At 43.2% G+C, this 19,913-nt stretch overlaps 1 protein-coding gene across 7 annotated transcripts in view; it reads right to left on the reverse strand.

Annotated features, from left to right (window-relative positions):
* Positions 1 to 967: 967 nt before the first annotated feature.
* Positions 968 to 19,913, reverse strand: part of LOC127151479 (cyclic nucleotide-gated ion channel 1-like) — a 39,882-nt gene continuing 20,936 nt past the window's right edge. For all 7 annotated transcript variants that reach the window (XR_007824483.1, XR_007824484.1, XR_007824480.1 and 4 more), the window contains 3 exons: positions 1,985 to 2,789; positions 1,837 to 1,884; positions 968 to 1,395 (listed from right to left, as the gene is read on the reverse strand). The gene's annotated coding sequence lies outside the window, so the exon portion shown is untranslated. The remainder of the gene's footprint in view (positions 1,396 to 1,836; positions 1,885 to 1,984; positions 2,790 to 19,913) is intronic.

Genomic DNA, 19,913 nt, shown 5'->3' on the forward strand with positions numbered 1-19,913 from the left:
GAGTGGGTAGCAAATTAGAGAGATGGAGAGAGTTTTCGTGGAAGGGGAAGGGTAATTTCACAAATAATCAAAGACAAACCTTTTTTATTACCAACCAATTTTTAAAGATTTTATTAGGTATGACAAAATATAAATCTATATTGTTACCTTTATCTATTCAATTTTATTCAACTTAACTTTATGTTTTCTTTTTCTCTCCATCTAACTTTTTCGATGATCACCTCCCTCCCTCACTCACACCTCACCTCACCTCCGACGGTCACACCACTTTCAGTCTCTTAAATCTGGTTGTCTCCACTCCAACATCTCTCACTCTTACCGCTACCGCCATGCCATGCCACTCTCACTCTCTCATAGCCACGATCACTTTCAGGAATTTAAAAAATATATAAAAAAAAAACATATGTTGATAAAAGGCAAACTGTGAAGCCAAACCAAACCACATAATGCAATTTGATTTTCGATTTTGGTCTGATTCTATTCTAGAAAACACAAGCTCCAACAAACTATGAACACACCCATATATAATAGGGTAGATTATTAGTTTAGTCTCTTTTTTTCACTTTTTTTTTCAAAATATTTAATAACACATTAATGTTAACACTATTAGGCCAACCAATAATAATAACAATAAAATTTATAGCTACATGATTTTATGTATCAATACTTCATCCTATCTAACCTATTTGTTCAACCATCAAATATTGCTTATGTTTATGGATGTCTCTTAGCAATTGCCAAATAACATGGCTAATTAAGCAATAATTAAAATCTCATATACTAGTTCAACGAGTCACTATAATTTTGATCCCAGGGAATTTGAGACTTTGTATTGAAAAAAAACAAAGGCAGGTAAGTGTCAACAATGTATACATCGATAATTATGTAGAAAAAATGTAGTCCATGAAACCGTTGCTTAATTAAATAATTTATAAATACACTAAAGTCTAAATTGAGCTGGGCCATATATTCGAATGTTAGGGACTGCACGAAGGTTTTCATATAGATAATTCGCCAATTCTTCCTGTTAGCATACAACACCTCCTCGTCGTTAGACTAAAGTCTTAAAACTAGTAAACATATTTATCATATCATTCTGAATTTTCAGTGTTCCAGGTAACCTAGTTGATAGAAAAATAATACATAAATTCCTTGATTAAAGAAAAAAAATTCTATTACTAACTTACTATGAAGGTATTTATTTAGTTGATACCCTGATTTAGTTGCTTCACGCATTTTTCACCGCCCAAAAATTCTCAAACAAAGGGTATATACCAAATTTCAATCAACTCACTTCGTAACTATGAATTTTTTGCATTTCGATCCTAGATAGATAATCAATAGCAGCTCCCCAAACCAATTGCTTCTCCAATTGTAGGCGTCCCAGCTTCAAATCTAACGAAGGGGGATATGAGTAATTAGTAGAATTAAGGACAATATTGTCCACCAAAAAGACTTCTTAATGCAAATATCAAAAGGCATTTGGGTAGGAAGAGAATACATAGAAGAGATGAAAGGATATGTAAAAAGGCATCAATTAATGAATAGTTCGAATAAAATAGACATCACAAAATGTTAGCACCATTCAAGAAGTCATCTATTTAAATCTCATAATGACTTCAAAAAGATGATTTATCAAGTGTCAATTATTATGAGAACAAATGAGCAAACAAATAATGCTAAATAAACGACAGTTATTTAGGTCTTTTGCAATTCTTGAGCCCTATATATTGAACGTTTTAATTTTTCCACATCATATAAAATAAATACATTGAGAAAAATTTCATTTTAAAGTAAAAAGAAAAGGACAAAATTGCAACCATGGAGTCCACTAACCTGGAACGAGGTTGTGCAAATGTGGAATGGTCAAGAAATCTCCACCATCTAGAGCCATGTAGGACCAAATATGAAAATTAGATATTGACTTCCTAAAAACGAACTGATGCAATTTTAATTTCATAACTTATCTTCTCAAAGGACATACCTAAGAATGGAGGCATTGCAAACAATAGATCAATCTACAAGAATCCAATGCCTGTAGGCCCACACATCTGAAGCATGTTTATTCCTTATCTTCATATGCCCAAATGTAAGGCTTGCCATTTAATTAATAAGAAAACAACCTAACCTTGTGAGAAGAAGCAATAAGAAAGTCAGCATCAAGTGCCTAGATGTCGACAACTATGTGTAGAACACTCTAGCACGAATCTACAAGCACTTTTGCCCCAAAATGATGTGCTAAGCCAACTATTTCTTCAATTGGAAGAACATAAGTTGCAGAGAAAAAAATCAAATCATACTGAATTCCACTATTTGCATATAGTTATTATTAGAAAGATATCAAGAGTAACTGGACACAGATCAAGAGAAGGAAAAATGTCTGACAGTTCTTTTCATTCTTCATTCATTTGACTTTATTGTTTTTATTCAGCTGCAAACCTTTCCACTAGAAGTGTGATAACTGAAGTAATATGATAACACTTCAGTTTGAAATATTCACCTACTACTTGTTTTATTTGAGTAATGTTTATAAATTGAATGGTATAAAAAGGAAATAGATTAAAAAAAATGCTAAATATCAAATAGAATGGTGTACCCAGTACATTTTGAGACATGATAGGTAACCACAAGCTTTGTTTTTGTTGAAAACATTTCCTTTAACTCTAGTAAGTTTGGGACATTATGTTCACCTAAACTTACAAACTTCAGAACAACACCGGTCCTTTCAGCTATAAGTTGCCAAGGAACAATGGCACTATGATGTTCAGCAACCGTAAGTATGATTTGCACTGAAAGAATAGATTGTTACAGTTTAAACTTAAAGTTAAAGCAGTATATGGCTACACATGTTTAAAGAGATAAAGGATGCAACTTCATGATGTAGGAATGTAAAACACTTTCATTAACTTAAATATGAAATCATAATCTTCACAAATAAAACCTTAAAGCCTACTGTTAGAATTAGTAGGGCTTTGTCCTTAGAGTATTTTCGGAAAGAATAATATATAAGATTTTATTTCCTAAATATTTCCTAGATCTTTTCCTTTCTTACTCCTATTGTACTATATTTATTTTCTCTATTTGTACCAATTGTATTCATAAGAAAAATAATAAAAACTAAAGTATCGTGGTTTTTCTCCCAGTTCTCTGGTTTCCACGTAAGTCTCGGGTTGTTGTTAATTGCTTTCAATATGGTATCAGAGCAAAGCAATAACAAAACCCTAGGAGAAACCCAGATCGAAATTGAACCCGTCACTGTCGTCGCTGCCGCCATGGAGAAACTGCTTCAAAACCTACAGAAACCGCCGATCTACCCAACGGGAGTGGTTTCGCAGTCGTACGAGCCACCGTCTGACCAGAAGATGCTTCATGCGCCGCTTCTCTCCAGCGCATGGGCCGTTTCATCTCACCGCCCAGCCCATTCCCTTTTACGCGCCGTCGGATGTCCAACCGTCAAGCCCTTCCGGGCATTCGCATCCTCACGCGCCGCCTATGAGCTCCGGACAGCAACCCTCAACCGTAAATCTTTCAAATCTGTACAGTAAGCATCCGCTGTACGTTGACTCTTTACAGCAACCGTTGTTTTCTGGTAACGGAATTAATCAACCTTAGAACAGATCAAACATTGAAGCGGGTGAGTCTTTGATGCATTTCAAACCAACCGAGTTACCGATGTATTCCAAGAACCCGATAACTTCGTTCCCTAATTTACTGTCAAATTATATAACTGGCTCTTTGGGTTCGTCTACAGAGAATTTTTCAGGTGAAAAATTAAATGGGCAAAATTATTTTTCTTGGTCCCAATCAATAAAGATGTTCCTCGAAGGTCGCCACCAGTTCGACTTCTTAACTGGAGGGACTGTACGTCCTCTACCAGGAGACGCCTTGGAACGACTTTGGAAAGGGGAGGACTCACTTATTCGGTCCATGTTGATTAATAGTATGGAACCACAGATCGACAAGCCTCTACTATCTGCTGCCACAGCAAAAGATTTGTGGGATACAACTCAAACCCTTTACTCGAAACGACAGAATGCCTCTCGGTTGTATACACTGCGAAAACAGGTCCATAATTGCAAACAAGGGACTCTGAACGTGACTACCTATTTTAACAAGCTCTCTCTCCTCTGGAAAGAGATGGATTTGTGCAGAGAGACAGTTTGGGACACACCAAATGACGATACTCAATATGCTAAACTTGAAGAGGTTGACCGTGTTTATGACTTCCTTGCAAGACTTAATCCCAAATTTGATACTGTTTGTGGTCGTATACTCGGACAAAGACCTCTTCCCTCCCTAATGGAAGTTTGTTTTGAAGTCCGCCTGGAAGAGGATCGCACTAATGCCATGGGTGTACTACTACCCCTACCATTGACTCCGCTGCCTTTAGCGCTCGGTCCTCAAATCATGACAGTGACAAGAATAATGGGAAGTCAATTCCTGTGTGTAAGCACTGCAAGAAACAATGGCACACCAAGGATCAGTGTTGGAAACTCCACAGTCGTCCCCCAAGAGGTAACAAACGGTCCTCCAACGAGAAACAGAACTCATGACGTGCATACATTAGTGAGACTACCCCTGCCAGCACCTCTCAATCAACTGATCCTACTGCGAGCCAGACCAAGACTCCGACTCTGGGTGCCATTGCTCAGTCAGGTATGCCTCAGTCCCTTGGGCTTATTAGCGTTGATGGGAAGAATCCCTGGATCTTAGACTCAAGGGCTATAGATCACTTGAAAGGTTCTTCGAAACACTTTATCTGTTATGCCCCGTGTACCGGTAATGAAAAAATTCGAATAGCTGATGGCTCTCTAGCTCTAATCGCTGGCAAAGGACAAATAGTTCCCTCTGACGGTTTTACTCTCCAGAGTGTTTTGCATGTCCCTAAACTGTCTTACAATTTGTTATCTATAAGCAAGATCACTCGTGAATTGCATTGTAAAGCTATCTTCTTATCTGTATCGGTTTATTTTCAGGACATAAGCTCGAGGAGGACGATTGGCACTGCTTGACATAGAAGGGGACTTTACATCCTTGATGATGATACCTCCTATAGTAGTTTGTCTAGGGTTAGTTTACTGTCATCTTACTTTAGCACTTTTGAACAAAGACTGTATGTTGTGGCATTTTCGACTGGGCCACCCAAACTTTACATATATGCAATATTTATTTCCCCACCTTTTTTCTAAACTTGATGTCTCTTCTCTATCTTGCGATATGTGTATCCGGGCTAAACAACATCGGGTCTCTTTTCCCTCACAACCATATAAACCTACACAACCGTCTACCCTCATCCATAGTGACGTTTGGGGTCCTTCCAAGGTCACCACCTCATCGGGAAAGCGGTGGTTTGTAACTTTCATCGATGACCATACCCGTCTTACCTGGGTCTACCTAATAACAGATAAATCCGAGGTTTCGTCCATTTTCCAAAACTTCTATCGTACTATTGAAACATAATTTCATAAAAAATTGCAATTCTTCGAAGTGATAATGGTCGGGAATTCCAAAACCATAACCTTAGTGAATTTCTAACCTCCAAAGGGATTGCTCACCAAACCTCATGTGCCTACACTCCTCAACAAAATGGAGTGGTCGAACAAAAAAACCGTCACCTTGTGGAAGTAGCTCGCTCCCTTATGCTTTCCACTTCCCTTCCATCATACCTGTGGGGAGATGTTATTCTTACAGCCACTCACTTAATCAATAGAATGCCTTCTCGTATACTCCCCCTTCAGACTCCCTTAGATCGTCTTACCCCTCTACTCGCCTTGTGTCTGAGGTTCCTCTTCGTGTGTTTGGGTGTAACGTCCCAACAAACTCGTTTTTGTTCATCTTACTATTAATATTTATGTATGGTCTTGGAAAAGACAAATTTATTGGGAGAACCTTATCATTTTGAATTTTCCGGTTTATTAAAGTTGGGTTTTCCACTTTTTTTATTATTAAGTATTTTTCTATTATGTTACCTATTTTAGTATTTAGAAATTATTTAATGAGTTATTGCTAATTGAAAGGAGGGTTGGTTGAGTTTGGTGAGATTTGGAGAGAGAGAGGAGATGGTTGGTTTGGGTTATTTAAAGGAAAAGAAAAGAGATATTGTCTTATAAAAAGCCTTGGGTCTCGTGCGTAAAGAAGAAGAGAAAAATCAAAGAAAGAAAGGGGAAAAGAAAAGAGAAAAAGGGAGAAAAAAATTTATTCATAAAACCCTAGCCGCCGCCACGAACCCGAGCCGCCAAGCCTTCCTCTCTCTGTTCAGCAGCGCAGTCGAGTCTGCAGTCCACCCGAGCCGTCGCCGAGCTTCCAGCCGCATCAGAAGAATCGTCCAAGTCGATCCGCGCACGCCGAGCGTCCGCCGCAGCAGCCGTCGCCTGAAGCCGAGCCCGCGTCACCCTTTGCGATCCGCAGCCGATCCGTCATCCAGCCGCGTCGCGCCGCTTCGATCCGACGCAGCGCAGCCGAAACGTCCGTCTGCAGCCGTCGCCGAGCGAAGCCGTGGTGTAGCCGGACCACCCGCAGCCGTCGCGCCACCCGGATCCGGAAGCCAGCGCCTCGTCGCGTGAGGACCCGACCGAAGCCCCGCTCCGTGACCCGAAGCCTGGCCCGTGCCGCGTGCCTCTGACCCGGAACCCGAGCCGCGTGCACCCGCGAGCCGAGCAGCGCCCGCGTGCGAGCCGCACGTGCGTAGACGCTGTACCAAGCCGAGCCGCGCCTGTCTGCACCACGAGCCGCGCCAGTCTGCGCCGCAAGCCGAGCCGATCTTCAACCTCCAAGCCGAGCCGGTCCCTGTTCTCTTTCCAGCCGAGCTGCCAAGCCTAATTTGGCTCCTGCCATCCAATTTTCGATAATTAAACTAATTATTTTGGCATTACCCAGTAAGACTCAATGACTTTGGACACTAAATAATTTAATTTGGAATTAAATTAAATTATTTTCCTTAAGGGACGTCTTGGACCAAGTAGCTGCTGCAGCGTGAGATTTCTTCAGTAGGGGCTTAGCATTGCAACCTCTTTCTAGGGTAAGTCATTTCAACTGAATTTTGAACCGTTAGTCGTTGGTGACTTAATTACGAATTTTTGCGTATTAAACAGTTAGGACCTCGTTGCTTGGAAAGCACACTTGCCTCGCGGTTAGAACTCGCCAAGTAAATCTCCAGGTAAGAGATTTCTACTACTAGCTCCATGTTTAGAATTATGAGGTCACGTATACCTTCAATTGTGCATGTCGAGGACTAGACTGTACGATGCATGAAATTAATGATAGTATGATGCGATTGATGATATGGTTATATTATAGCATGATGTTGTGATGACGAGAACTGTTATGGCTGTACGACGGGTGTCGAGATGGAGAGTGTAATGATGATTTATCTGTTATGTTATATGATGACGCCATGTGTATGTATACTGCGATTAGGGTACCTGTTAGTTTAACCTGTTAGAGTCGTACCTGCATGGGTGTCCTTCGGGATCACCACCTATTTAGGACTGTGCGGTCCGACGGGACACCAGTCTAGCATGGATATAGATATGACTCGAGTGACTCGACGGGGTCCTCGCATCCCGATTGTCCTAGGTGTCCCCCGGGGCACCGAAGACCAGAGTTACGTTCCTACGGGAGCGCATGTTGCACGTGTTCGGGAACGTGCCAGCGATTGGGTACCAGTTACAGGACTCGGACAGGAAGCTAACAGGCACCTAGTGGGACTAGTAGTGGGTCCCTTACTGAGTATTTTGTACTCACTCTTTTCATGTCATGTTTTCAGGTAGAGGACGAGGTAAGGGCAAAGGCAAGCTGGCGAGCGACCAAAAGTGACCGTGGCAAGCCATAGGGATTTCTGCTTCCGCCTATTCTTGTTTTTGACTTTAGTACCTGAGTTTGAGTATTCTTCACTATTTACCATTTCGTTTTAGATAGGGCCCGAGTAGGACTTTAGAACGAAACATCATTTTTTTTTTGCATGTTACCTTGTTGGATTTTCATAAATAAATTTCTAAAACCTTATACGTTTTTACTAAATTTTGTCCTAAACCACTTGTCCTATATTTAGTAATGACTTCGACTCAGTATAAGGAGTTGGGCCGTTATAGTTGGTATCAGAGCACAGTGTTTTAGGTTCTGTAGACTGACCTACGATGTAAGTCATTGTTTTGTTTTGGTTTTACTTCACCCTATGGCTATACGGTCCTTCGACACTCGCCAGGTATGTCTAAAGCCTTGCTAATGTTAAGATTACAATTTTGCCTGAATAGACTAGACCTAGAGATAGGTGTGTTAAGTTCTTGTGGTGAAAAGTTTTGTTGGTGAATTTTAGGGAGAATGCCGCCACGTAGAGGTGCACGCCGAGAAGGTGGTAGGGGAGGCAGAGGAGCTGGTCGTGGCCAGCTGGAGGCGCAACCTGCTGCACCGGTGGTCGACCCTAACGCACCGGTCACCCAGGCGGATCTCGCCGCGATGGAGCAGCGTTATCAGGACATGCTGCAAGCTGCTTTGGCACCTTTCCTCGCCGCCCAGCAGAACCAGGCCACCCCTGTTCAGGCCCAGGCCGACGTTCCTCCAGCCCCTGAGGAAGCTCAACCCGTACCAGTTCAACTGTCGGCCGAGACTAAACACTTACGGGACTTTAGGAAGTATAATCCTAAGACCTTTGACGGATCCATGGACAACCCCACAAAGGCCCAAATGTGGTTGACGTCCATAGAGACTATCTTCCGGTACATGAAGTGCCCAGAAGACTAGAAGGTGCAGTGTGCAGTTTTCTTCTTGGAGGATAGGGGCACCGCCTGGTGGGAGACTGCTGAGAGAATGCTGGGGGGCGACGTCAGCAAGATAACTTGGGAGCAGTTCAAGGAGAACTTCTATGCTAAGTTCTTCCCTGCCAACGTGAAGCACGCTAAGCTGCAAGAGTTCCTAAACTTGGAGCAAGGCGATATGACGGTGGAGCAGTACGACGCCGAGTTCGACATGCTGTCCCGTTTTGCTCCCGATGTGGTAAGGGATGAGGCTGCCAGGACGGAGAAATTCGTTAGAGGACTCAGGCTAGACCTTCAGGGCATTGTCCGAGCTCTCCGGCCAACCACTCATGCTGATGCACTACGAATAACACTGGATTTGAGCCTGCATGAGAGAGCTGATTCGTCTAAGGCTGCCGGCAGAGGGTCAGCCTTGGGACAGAAAAGAAAGGTGGAGATGCAGCCTGACGTAATACCGCAGCGAACTCTGAGGTCAGGAGGTGTCTTTCAGAGACACCGACGGGAGCTTGCAGCAGCCGGGAGGACTCTGAGAGAGCTACCCGCTTGTACTACCTGTGGGAGAGTCCACGGAGGTCGTTGCTTGGCTGGAAGTGGAGTCTGCTTCAGGTGCAGACAGCCGGGGCACACTGCTGATATGTGTCCTCAGAAACCCTTTGAGACGACACCGCCCCAGCCTTCTGCTTCCCAGCAGGGGAGAGTTTTTACCACTACTCGGCAGGAGGCCGAGCGAGCTGGTACAGTGGTGACAGGTACGCTCCCAATTTTGGGGCATTATGCTTTTGTACTATTTGACTCTGGGTCATCCCACTCGTTTATATCTTCTGTTTTCGTTCAGCATGTGGGTTTGGAGGTAGAACCTTTGGGTAGTGTTTTGTCTGTTTCTACTCCATCTGGGGAGGTCCTGTTGTCCAAAGAACAAATAAAGGCATGTCGGGTAGAGATAGCGAATCATATGTTAGACGTGACCTTACTAGTGTTAGACATGCAGGATTTCGACATGATTCTAGGCATGGATTGGCTGTCAGCTAACCATGCAAATATAGACTGTTTTGGCAAGGAAGTTGTCTTTAACCCTCCCTTCGGGGCTAGTTTCAAATTTAGGGGGGCAGGCATGGTATGTATACCCAAGGTCATCTCAGCCATGAAGGCTAGTAAACTACTCAGCCATGGTACTTGGAGCATCTTGGCAAGCGTAGTGGATATTAGAGAGCCAGAAGTTTCCCTATCTTCCGAACCAGTGGTAAGGGAGTACCCTGATGTTTTCCCCGACGAACTCCCAGTACTTCCGCCTCCCAGGGAGGTAGACTTCGCCATCAAGTTAGAGCTGGGCACTGCCCCTATCTCGAGGGCCCCTTACAGAATGGCTCCAGCCGAGCTAAAAGAGTTGAAGGTCCAGTTACAGGAGTTGCTGGACAAAGGTTTCATCCGGCCCAGTGTGTCGCCTTGGGGAGCCCCAGTGTTGTTCGTGAAGAAGAAGGATGGGTCGATGCGCCTTTGTATTGACTACCGAGAGCTGAACAAGGTGACAGTTAAAAACTGCTACCCTTTGCCCAGGATTGATGACTTGTTCGATCAGTTGCAGGGAGCCACTGTCTTTTCCAAGATCGACATGCGGTCAGGCTATCACCAGTTGAGGATTAGGGACGGTGACATTCCCAAGACGGCCTTTCGTTCGAGGTACGGACATTACGAGTTCGTTGTGATGTCTTTCGGCTTGACTAACGCTCCTGCAGTGTTCATGGATTTGATGAACAGGGTGTTTAAGGATTTTCTAGACTCGTTCGTCATAGTCTTCATTGATGACATCTTGATTTACTCTAAAACTGAGGCTGAGCACGAGGAGCACTTGCACCAGGTTTTGGAGACTCTTCGAGCCAACAAGTTGTATGCCAAGTTCTCCAAGTGTGAATTCTGGTTAAGGAAGGTGACGTTCCTTGGCCACGTGGTTTCCAGTGAGGGAGTTTCAGTGGATCCAACAAAGATTGAAGCGGTGACCAACTGGCCTCGACCGTCCACAGTTAGTGAAATTCGAAGTTTTCTGGGCTTGGCAGGTTACTACAGGAGATTCGTGGAAGACTTCTCACGTATAGCCAGCCCGTTGACCCAGTTGACCAGGAAGGGAACCCCTTTTGTCTGGAGCCCAGCATGCGAGAGTAGCTTTCAGGAGCTCAAGCAGAAGCTGGTGACTGCACCAGTCCTGACAGTGCCCGATGGGTCGGGAAACTTTGTGATCTATAGTGATGCTTCCAAGAAGGGACTGGGCTGTGTCCTGATGCAGCAAGGTAAGGTAGTTGCTTATGCCTCCCGCCAGTTGAAGATTCATGAGCAGAACTACCCTACCCACGACTTGGAGTTGGCAGCTGTAGTCTTTGCACTGAAGATATGGAGGCACTACCTGTACGGTGAGAAGATACAGATTTACACCGATCATAAGAGCCTGAAGTACTTCTTCACTCAGAAGGAGTTGAACATGAGGCAGAGGAGGTGGCTCGAGTTGGTGAAAGACTATGACTGCGAGATCCTGTACCACCCAGGTAAAGCAAATATAGTGGCTGACGCGCTGAGTAGGAAGGTTGCACATTCAGCAGCGCTAATCACCAAGCAGACCCCCTTACTCAGAGATTTTGAGAGAGCCGAGATTGCAGTCTCAGTAGGTGAGGTCACCGCACAGTTGGCTCAGTTGTCAGTTCAGCCAACCTCGAGGCAAAAGATCATCGCTGCTTAGCTGAATGATCTTTACTTGGTCGAGAAGCGTCGTATGGTAGAGACAGGGCAAGGTGAGGACTTCTCCATATCCTCTGACGATGGCCTTATGTTTGAGGGACGCTTGTATGTGCCGGAAGACAGCGCAGTCAAGACAGAACTTTTGACTGAGGCTCACAGTTCTCCATTTACCATGCACCCTGGAAGTACGAAGATGTACCAGGACTTGAGGAGTGTCTACTGGTGGAGGAACATGAAGAGGGAAGTGGCAGACTTTGTTAGTAGGTGCTTGGTGTGCCAGCAGGTGAAGGCACCTAGACAACGTCCAGCCGGGTTGTTACAACCCTTGAGTGTGCCAGGGTGGAAGTGGGAGAGTGTGTCGATGGATTTTATTACGGGACTGCCCAAGACCCTAAAGGGCTATACAGTGATCTGGGTTGTGGTCGACAGACTCACGAAGTCGGCCCATTTCGTGCCAGGGAAATCCACTTACACTGCCAGTAAGTGGGGCAGTTATATATGACAGAGATTGTGAGACTACATGGAGTACCCGTATCCATCATTTCAGACAGAGACGCTCGTTTCACATCGAAGTTCTGGAAAGGACTTCAACTTGCTTTAGGTACGAGGTTAGACTTCAGCACGGCATTCCACCCTCAGACTGATGGTCAAACAGAGAGATTGAACCAGATTTTGGAAGACATGCTACGGGCCTGCGTGCTAGAGTTTTCAGGAAGTTGGGACTCTCATCTGCATCTGATGGAGTTTGCCTATAATAACAGCTACCAGGCTACTATCGGTATGGCACCGTTCGAGGCTCTATATGGCAAGTGTTGTAGATCTCCTGTCTGCTGGGGCGAGGTTGGAGAGCAGAGGATGCTAGGCCCCGAGTTAGTGCAGACTACCAATGCAGCCATACAGAAGATCCGAGCTCGTATGCTGACAGCACAGAGCAGACAGAAGAGTTATGCTGATGTACGACGTAAGGATCTCGAGCTTGAAGTGGGAGACATGGTCTTTCTGAAGGTAGCACCTATGAAGGGTGTTCTGAGGTTCGTGAAGAAGGGGAAGCTGAGTCCACGCTTCGTAGGGCCGTTTGAGATACTGGAGCGGATTGGCCCCGTGGCTTATCGCTTGGCGCTACCCCCATCTTTTGCTGCAGTGCATGACGTATTCCATATCTCCATGCTGAGGAAATATGTCGCAGACCCAACACATGTGGTGGACTTCGAGCCACTACCGATCAGCGAGAACTTGAGCTACGAGGAGCAGCCTGTCGAGGTCTTGGCAAGGGAGGTCAAAAAGCTTCGTAGTCGAGAAATTCCACTGGTCAAAGTCCTTTGGCAGAACCATGGAGTGGAAGAGGCCACGTGGGAGAAAGAAGAGGACATGAGAGCTCAGTACCCCGAGCTGTTCGAGGATTAGAACTTTCGAGGACGAAAGTTTTCTAAGGAGTGGAGTATGTAACGCCCCAACAAACTTGTTTTTGTTCATCTTACTATTAATATTTATGTATGGTCTTGGAAAAGACAAATTTATTGGGAGAACCTTATCATTTTGAATTTTCCGGTTTATTAAAGTTGGGTTTTCCACTTTTTTTATTATTAAGTATTTTTCTATTATGTTACCTATTTTAGTATTTAGAAATTATTTAGTGAGTTATTGCTAATTGAAAGGAGGGTTGGTTGAGTTTGGTGAGATTTGGAGAGAGAGAGGAGATGGTTGGTTTGGGTTATTTAAAGGAAAAGAAAAGAGATATTGTCTTATAAAAAGCCTTGGGTCTCGTGCGTAAAGAAGAAGAGAAAAATCAAAGAAAGAAAGGGGGAAAAGAAAAGAGAAAAAGGGAGGAAAAAAAAGATTTATTAATAAAACCCTAGCAGCCGCCGCCGCCGCCGCCGCGAACCCGAGCCGCCAAGACTTCCCCTCTCTGTTCAGCAGTGCAGCCGAGTCTTCAGTCCACCCGAGCCGTCGCCGAGCTTCCAGCCGCGTCGGAAGAATCGTCCAAGCCGATCCGCGCACGCCGAGCGTCCGCCGGAGCAGTCGTCTCTCGCAGCCGTCGCCCGAAGCCGAGCCGCGTCACCCTTCGCGATCCGCAGCCGATCCGTCAGCCAGCCGCGTCGCGCCGCTTCGATCCGACGCAGCGCAGCCGAAACGTCCGTCTGCAGCCGTCGCCGAGCGAAGCCGTGGTGTAGCCGGACCACCCGCAGCCGTCGCGCCACCCGGATCCGGAAGCCAGTGCCTCGTCGCGTGAGGACCCCACCCGGCCGAAGCCCCGCTCCGTGACCCGAAGCTCGGCCCGTGCCGCGTGCCTCTGACCCGGAACCCGAGCCGCGTGCACCCGCGAGCCGAGCAGCGCCCACGTGCGAGCCGCACGTGCGTAGACGCTGTACCAAGCCGAGCTGCGCTTGTCTGCACCACGAGCCGCGCCAGTCTGCGCCGCGAGCCGAGCCGATCTTCAACCTCCAAGCCGAGCCGATCCTTGTTCTCTTTCCAGCCGAGCCGCCAAGCCTAATTTGGCTCCTGCCATCCAATTTTGGATAATTAAACTAATTATTTTGGCATTACCCAGTAAGACTTAATGACTTTGGACACTAAATAATTTAATTTGGAATTAAATTAAATTATTTTCCTTAAGGGACGTCTTGGACCAAGTAACTGCTGCAGCGTGGGATTTCTTCAGTAGGGGCTCAGCATTGCAACCTCTTTCTAGGGTAAGTCATTTCAACTGAATTTTGAACCGTTAGTCGTTGGTGACTTAATTACGAATTTTGGCGTATTAAACAGTTAGGACCTCGTTGCTTGGAAAGCACACTTGCCTCGCGGTTAGAACTCGCCAAGTAAATCTCCAGGTAAGAGATTTCTACTACTAGCTCCATGTTTAGAATTATGAGGTCACGTATACCTTCAATTGTGCATGTCGAGGACTAGACTGTACGATGCATGAAATTAATGATAGTATGATGCGATTGATGATATGGTTATATTATAGCATGATGTTGTGATGACGAGAACTGTTATGGCTGTACGACGGGTGTCGAGATGGAGAGTGTAATGATGATTTATCTGTTATGTTATATGATGACGCCATGTGTATGTATACTGCGATTAGGGTACCTGTTAGTTTAACCTGTTAGAGTCGTACCTGCATGGGTGTCCTTCGGGATCACCACCTATTTAGGACTGTGCGGTCCGACGGGACACCAGTCTAGCATGGATATAGATATGACTCGAGTGACTCGACGGGGTCCTCGCATCCCGATTGTCCTAGGTGTCCCCCGGGGCACCGAAGACCAGAGTTACGTTCCTACGGGAGCGCATGTTGCACGTGTTCGGGAACGTGCCAGCGATTGGGTACCAGTTACAGGACTCTGACAGGAAGCTAACAGGCACCTAGTGGGACTAGTAGTGGGTCCCTTACTGAGTATTTTGTACTCACTCTTTTCATGTCATGTTTTCAGGTAGAGGACGAGGTAAGGGCAAAGGCAAGCTGGCGAGCGACCAGAAATGACCGTGGCAAGCCATAGGGATTTCTGCTTCCGCCTATTCTTGTTTTTGACTTTAGTACCTGAGTTTGAGTATTCTTCACTATTTACCATTTCGTTTTAGATAGGGCCCGAGTAGGACTTTAGAACGAAACATCATTTTTTTTTTTGCATGTTACCTTGTTGGATTTTCATAAATAAATTTCTAAAACCTTATACGTTTTTACTAAATTTTGTCCTAAACCACTTGTCCTATATTTAGTAATGACTTCGACTCAGTATAAGGAGTTGGGCCGTTACATTGGGTGTACCACTTATGTCCATAATTTTGGCCCTAATTAGACTAAATTTACCCCTCGGGCTCAGGCCTGTGTGTTTGTTGGATATCCCATTCACCAAAGCGGGTATAAATGTTTTCACCCGTCGTTTAGAAAATACTTTGTCACTATGGATGTTACTTTCTGTGAAAACCGACCCTACTTTCCTGTTAGCCATCTTCAGGGGGAGAGTGTGAGTGAAAAGTCTAACAACACTTTCGAATTTACTGAACCTACTCCTAGTACTGTATCTGACGTTGATCCTCATCCCATAATCTTACCTGCAAACCAAGTTCCTTGGAAAACATATTACAGGAGGAATCTCATAAAGGAAGTTGGGTCCCCTACTAGTCAACCGCCGGCTCCAGTCCAAGACTTCGAACCTCCTCGAGACCAAGGTATGGAAAACCCTACAGAACCTTGTACTAATAATACGATAAGTGAGAATGACAAGTCTGATGTTGCTGTTCTTGAAAATATGGAAGAAAAGAACCATGGTGATGACATTGAGGTTAGAATAGAAATCAGTAATGATGAAGCATAACAGGGTCATACAAGAAAACTTGATGAGTATGATCCCTCTCTTGACATTCCCATTGCTTTGAGAAAAGGTACCAGATCCTGCACTAAACATCCCATTTGCAACTATGTTTTCTATGATAATCTCTCTTCATAGTTTAGAGCGTTTACAGCAAGCCTTGACTCTACCATAATACCGAAAAATATCTACACTGCTCTAGAGTGTCCTGAATGGAAAAATGTTGTTATGGAAGAGATGAAGGTTCTTGAAAACAATAGAACTTGGGAGATCTGTGCTCTACCCAAGGACATAAAACTGTAGGATGCAAATGGGTGTTTTCTCTCAAATACAAAGCAGATGGTACACTTGATAGACACAAGGCAAGGTTAGTTGCAAAAAGATTTACTCAGACCTATGATATTGACTATTCAGAAACCTTTTCTCCAGTTGCTAAGTTGAATACTGTTAGAGTCTTGCTATTTGTTGTTGTGAACAAAGATTGGCCTCTATACCAGCTAGATGTTAAGAATGCTTCTTTGAATCGAGACCTTGTGGAGGAAGTCTACATGAGCCCCCCGCCAAGATTTGAAGCCCAATTTGGTCAGTAGGTGTGTAAACTCCAAAAATCCCTATATGGTCTGAAAAAGTCTCCGAGAGCATGGTTTGACAGATTCACTATCTTTGTCAAGTCTCAAGGGTATAGTCAAGGGCACTCTAATCATATTCTATGTACAAAGGTTTCCAAGACAGGAAAGATTGCTATTCTAATAGTTTATGTAGATGACATTGTTTTGACCGGAGATGATCAAACAAAAATCAATCAATTAAAACTGAGAATGGGTGATGAATTTGAAATCAAGGATTTGGGAAATCAGAAATATTTCCCTAAAAAAGCACTTCAAGACCTAGAATGCCAAGTGTGTAAGTGCAACAAACTTAGATTCAAACAAACCAAACAAACTTAGATTCAAACCAACCAAACAAACTTAAAAAGTGTTCCAACCGAGTCTACGTATCACTTGAACTTTAAAAGCAACCTCACAAAGTTTAAGTGTAAGTTTACAACTCCCAACGTACCAAAAAGTCAAGAACTGTGAAAAAAGCACTTCAAAGACCACAAAAGAAATGGCAACCAAATGTGTAAGTACAACAAACTTACCCTCAAACCAACCTTAAAAGTGTTCAAAACGAGTCTAATTATCACTTGAATTTTAGAAACGATCTAACAAAGCTTAAGTGTAAGTTCGTTACTCATAACCTAGCAAAAAGTTAAAAAAAAGTGAGAAAAGAGCCTTTCAAGACCCAAAATGGCAACAAAGTGCGTAAGTTCAACAAACTAAGTTTAAAACAAACCTAAAAGGTGTTGAAAACATGTCTACGTATCACTTGGACCTTAAAAAACGACCTAGGACATCTTAAGTGTAAGTTCATAGCTCACAACCTAGCGGAAAGTTCAAAAAGTGTGAAAAAAGCACTTTAAGACCCAAAGTGGCAACCGTGTGTGTGAGTGCAACAAACTTAGTGTCAAACCAACCTAAAACGCATTCAAAACATGTCCAAGTATCACTTGAACTTTCAAAACGATCTAACAAATCTTAACTGTAAGTTCGTAACTCACAACGTACCAAAAAGTTCAAAAAAGATTGAAAAAAAGCACTTCAAGACCTAGAATGCCAAGTGTGTAAGTGCAACAAACTTAGATTCAAACCGACCAAAAAGGCATTCGAAACACGTCTTAGCTTTCAAACGACCCAATGACGCTTAAGTGCAAAAGCTTGTAACTCATAACTTGCCAAAAAGTTCAAAAAAGTGTGGAAAAAGCCCTTCGATGGCAATCATGTCTGTATGTGCAACAAACTTAGTTCGAAACAACCTAACACCTGTTCAAAACATGTCTAAGTACCATTCGAACTTAAAAAATGGCCTAACAATGCTCAAGTATAATTTCGTAACTCATAACCTACCAAGAAAATTCAAACATTGTAAAAAAAGCACTTCAAGACCCAAAATGGCAATTAAGTGTGTGGATGCAACAAACCGAGTCTCAAACAAACCTAAAAGGTGTTCAAATCGTGTCTAAGTATCACTTGAACTATCAAAATGACCCAACAAAACTTAAGTGTAATTTCGTAAACCATAACCTACCAAAAAATTCAAAAAGTGTGGAAAAAGCACTTCAAGACCGAAAATGGCAACCAAGTGTGTTAGTGCCACAAACTTTGTTTCAGACCAACCTAAAAAGAGTTCAAAACGTGTGTAAGCTTTCAAAACGATCGAACAATGCTTAAGTATAAGTTTGCAAATCACAACCGACCAAAATTCCAAAAAGTGCGATAAAAGCACTCTAACACCCAACATGTCAGCCAAGTGTGCAAGTTCAACAAACTTAGTTCCAAACCAAAATAAAAAGAGTTTAAAACCTCTGAACATTGCTTGAGTGTAAATTCGCAACTCATAACCGACTAAAAAGTTCAAAAAAGAGTGAAAAAAGCACCGAGGACCTAAAATGGCACAACCCGACCAAGCATGTAAGTGCAACAGACTTAGTCTCAAACAAACTTAAAAAGTGTTCCAACCGAGCCTACGTATCACTTGACCCTTAAAAGCAACCTCACAAAGTTTAAGTGTAAGTTTACAACTCCCAACGTACCAAAAAGTCAAGAACTGTGAAAAAAGCACTTCAAAGACCACAAAAGAAATGGCAACCAAATGTGTAAGTACAACAAACTTACCCTCAAACCAACCTTAAAAGTGTTCAAAACGAGTCTAATTATCACTTGAATTTTAGAAACGATCTAACAAAGCTTAAGTGTAAGTTCGTTACTCATAACCTAGCAAAAAGTTAAAAAAAAGTGAGAAAAGAGCCTTTCAAGACCCAAAATGGCAACAAAGTGCGTAAGTTCAACAAACTAAGTTTAAAACAAACCTAAAAGGTGTTGAAAACATGTCTACGTATCACTTGGACCTTAAAAAACGACCTAGGACATCTTAAGTGTAAGTTCATAGCTCACAACCTAGCGGAAAGTTCAAAAAGTGTGAAAAAAGCACTTTAAGACCCAAAGTGGCAACCGTGTGTGTGAGTGCAACAAACTTAGTGTCAAACCAACCTAAAACGCATTCAAAACATGTCCAAGTATCACTTGAACTTTCAAAACGATCTAACAAATCTTAACTGTAAGTTCGTAACTCACAACGTACCAAAAAGTTCAAAAAAGATTGAAAAAAAGCACTTCAAGACCTAGAATGCCAAGTGTGTAAGTGCAACAAACTTAGATTCAAACCGACCAAAAAGGCATTCGAAACACGTCTTAGCTTTCAAACGACCCAATGACGCTTAAGTGCAAAAGCTTGTAACTCATAACTTGCCAAAAAGTTCAAAAAAGTGTGGAAAAAGCCCTTCGATGGCAATCATGTCTGTATGTGCAACAAACTTAGTTCGAAACAACCTAACACCTGTTCAAAACATGTCTAAGTACCATTCGAACTTAAAAAATGGCCTAACAATGCTCAAGTATAATTTCGTAACTCATAACCTACCAAGAAAATTCAAACATTGTAAAAAAAGCACTTCAAGACCCAAAATGGCAATTAAGTGTGTGGATGCAACAAACCGAGTCTCAAACAAACCTAAAAGGTGTTCAAATCGTGTCTAAGTATCACTTGAACTATCAAAATGACCCAACAAAACTTAAGTGTAATTTCGTAAACCATAACCTACCAAAAAATTCAAAAAGTGTGAAAAAAGCACTTCAAGACCGAAAATGGCAACCAAGTGTGTTAGTGCCACAAACTTTGTTTCAGACCAACCTAAAAAGAGTTCAAAACGTGTGTAAGCTTTCAAAACGATCGAACAATGCTTAAGTATAAGTTCGCAAATCACAACCGACCAAAATTCCAAAAAGTGCGATAAAAGCACTCTAACACCCAACATGTCAGCCAAGTGTGCAAGTTCAACAAACTTAGTTCCAAACCAAAATAAAAAGAGTTTAAAACCACTGAACATTGCTTGAGTGTAAATTCGCAACTCATAACCGACTAAAAAGTTCAAAAAAGAGTGAAAAAAGCACCGAGGACCTAAAATGGCACAACCCGACCAAGCATGTAAGTGCAACAGACTTAGTCTCAAACAAACTTAAAA

Source organism: Cucumis melo, chromosome 10 (genome assembly GCF_025177605.1).
Source record: "Cucumis melo cultivar AY chromosome 10, USDA_Cmelo_AY_1.0, whole genome shotgun sequence".
Classification (NCBI taxonomy): domain Eukaryota; kingdom Viridiplantae; phylum Streptophyta; class Magnoliopsida; order Cucurbitales; family Cucurbitaceae; genus Cucumis; species Cucumis melo.